The sequence below is a fragment of the Centruroides sculpturatus genome, unplaced genomic scaffold (assembly GCF_000671375.1).
Source record: "Centruroides sculpturatus isolate CEXI.00-Female unplaced genomic scaffold, Cexi_2.0 scaffold463, whole genome shotgun sequence".
Classification (NCBI taxonomy): domain Eukaryota; kingdom Metazoa; phylum Arthropoda; class Arachnida; order Scorpiones; family Buthidae; genus Centruroides; species Centruroides sculpturatus.
Genome location: NW_019384841.1, coordinates 358,414 through 361,487, shown reverse-complemented (window position 1 = coordinate 361,487; position 3,074 = coordinate 358,414). Strand labels below are relative to the sequence as shown.

The window sequence follows — 3,074 nt, the reverse complement described above, 5'->3', positions numbered from 1 at the left end:
AAAATCAAATAAAAGAGAAAGGACTTTGGCTAAGAATCAGGAAGTACAGCTAACGTTGATAAAGTAAGCAATTTGATTGCATTAAGCTTAATACAAATCCCAATGCGTCAGTGATAAAAGATTTACAGGAAACATATGTTGTTACATAGAAAGTCAATATATCACTGACAATTTCCTTTAAAAATAAAATGCATTTTTCACTATTAAAACAATTTTTACGAATATAAATATCGTAACTGACGATTCAGTATTAATTATTACCTAATAACTTTTATTCAAATCAAATTTAAAAATATATTAATACCAAACCACAAAATCTCTTCATAAAACTTTGAATTTTGACAATAAATTATACGTACTTATTAGAATATTTAATGCTACTTTTTTATAAATATTAATATTTATTTATCCAAATAAAGAAAATAGGGAATAAATCATTCTTAGTGTAATCAAGAACTTTGCTATTAAAGAAACTACTTTCTATCTAGAAGTCAAAGAAAGTGAGATCAATGAAGTCGTTCTATTTTGATTTTATATATTGTTATAACAATATACTGAATGTTTAGGCTACGAATTTAATAGTTTTATATACCAATTAATATCTTTAATTCTTAAAAATCTAATTATATTAATATTAATTTAGTAATAATACATTTTATATTATTATTTATTTTACTAATTTTATTAACTAAAACAACTTTTAAGAATTTTAAATATTTCTGAAATGCTAATATGAGTCTATTACAGTATTTAAGAATAATCAGTTATTGAATAAATTATTAAAATATGACAATTGTTCTAATATATATATAGGCCTATAACTTAATATAAAAAGATCCTCAAAAGTTTTAGATAAAATACTTTCTACAGTTGAAAGTGAACTGAAAGCATTTACTTTATGCTTTCATTTATAGGGTTTGTGTGTAGAGAAAGGCCTTTTCCCATTTCCTGGGTGATAAATGTAATTTCTTTCCAAAAGAAAAAGTAAAAGAAATAGGCTATTTTTCTTGAGGATAATGATGATTGCAAAGTTTCTAAAGATTAAGAAACCAATTCTTATATAGAAGAAAAAGCACTAAGTTAAATTTAAGGCCAAACAAATAATTATGTATTCTATACATACAGTTCAATTTTCTTATTTGTTTAAAAATTATGTACGGAATTTTATATAATANTTCATTTTTAACCTGCCACAAGGCAATCCTGCTGTCGCTGATGATGTTTACTTTGCCGTGTTGAAACCTTTGGGGATGATTGTTTATGTGTTGTAGAGCACGGAGGATGGCCAGGGATTCTGCTTGGTTAATTGAGCAGTGGTCCCTTAGCCTTGCGACAGCTTGCCAGTGGCTGGGGGTGAGGGTATCCGTGAAGTAGACAGCGGCTCCAACAGAGTTGGCAGTTTTGGAACCGTCTGTGTAGAAGTTCTTCCCCTTGGGGGGACTGTCCTGAATGTCGTGAATGCCAACCTTATGACAGAAAAATGGTGCGAAATTTAAATCCTGCGTTAATTTTGGGACACCCTTTATGTATGATTGCCGACAGGAATGCGATGGTCGGAACTGACGAGGACTCGAGAGGACCATATGTGGTTGAGATTTTGACACTGAGTCAGGAGTACTATTTACAGTTGAACCTGTTTAATTAAAAAACAAATTTGCTTACAAAATTTTGTTTGTTGGTCGCTTATAAAGGATTGTTCTCTATTTATCTGTCTGAGGAAAGAGTGCAGAAAGAGTCTGAATGTCGCTGTCAATGTCGACAAGAGGTCCCTCGGCGATAGACGGCTTATGTGTCGATGACTCCGGAACTCGCTTCGTTCGGTGGAAGTCTTGGATCAGATAGGAAAGTAGGGTCAGCTGAGGTGTTCATCTGCAGTCGCCGCTCGAGAAACACAATCCAGAGAACGTAAATTTTGTTTATACAATTGGAACGTATTCTGATAGGTTATGGATCGGCAAGAAAGAACAAATCCGGGGTGAAAACCTGTACAAGTTAAGACTTGGGAATGGAACCTTGATCTTGGAGAAAATAACCTCTTGTCTCAAAAACACGAGGTTCTTTTTTCAAAGATCAAAGGGTTCTTTCCTCAATCTCTCATTCCGATTGATCGACAGGAATGAACCAATCGGAAAATGATGAGTGGTATCCTCATCATTTTCCGATTGGTTCATTCCTGTCTCCAAATGACAATTTTAGACCTTTTGGTTCACGGGTGTGGTCGGCGATCAACTTGATACCGTTTCCTGATTCCGATTGGATAGTGTTTATCGAACTTTCAAACACCCTCTCGCAACTCAAGCCTTTTGTGTTTACCCTTTTGACAGAAATAATTTATAATTGTCTTAGCAAAACATCATTTAATTAAATAAATCTTTTAGTATATTATGTTTAGTTTTGTGTCATTTTTATTCTAAAGATAAGAATATAATTGTCCTGTTGGATACTGGTTTACATTTTAGCACTTAATTTCGAATTCCTTACGGAACCTCACATACTGTACACCCATGGACTTCAGGTCTAGCTGGATTTATTATTGTCGTAGTTGATTCTGCAATCACGAAGAACTTTAATAATTAGTGAATCAATAACTATAAGAGAACGTGAGCAAGGATATTGACAGTGTCAACAACTAAGACAAAAGGGGCATACCTTAGAATATTCCTGCGTTCAATGCGTTTGTTTTCTCTCGTGACTTTTTAAACGTAGTATTTTTAAGCCATGCACTTTATTGATTGACTTGGATCACTAAATTATCATTTGCAGAAATCAAGTGATCCATTGCCTGTGCCACTCCCAAGAGATAGGAGATTCATGAAGCTTGTGCCATTAGCAGAAGGTCAATGATGTATACAGATTGATGTAGTTTGTATCACAAAATAAATTATGATTTTTATGACACTATCATGGAACTGTCTCCAGTCGATTAGACTGAAGAAGATATCGCCCGAATCTCGTAGACAAAGAGTAATATTTATTTACTCCAAAGTGTAAGATTACTTCATTCCTGCATCACTTTTTTCCAAGCCCACAGATTAAATCATTATGGTAATAAGTTGTGCTTTCTTTTCCAGCTT

General features: G+C 33.1%; 1 long non-coding RNA gene across 1 annotated transcript; it reads right to left on the bottom strand.

The window, feature by feature from the left end:
• Window positions 1–2,177: 2,177 nt before the first annotated feature.
• LOC111630307 lies at window positions 2,178–2,826 on the bottom strand. The gene is made up of 3 exons (XR_002757494.1): window positions 2,650–2,826; window positions 2,453–2,548; window positions 2,178–2,314 (listed from the first exon to the last, which is right to left on the bottom strand). It is a non-coding gene; the product is annotated as an uncharacterized LOC111630307 (long non-coding RNA).
• Between the last annotated feature and the right edge of the window lie 248 nt (window positions 2,827–3,074).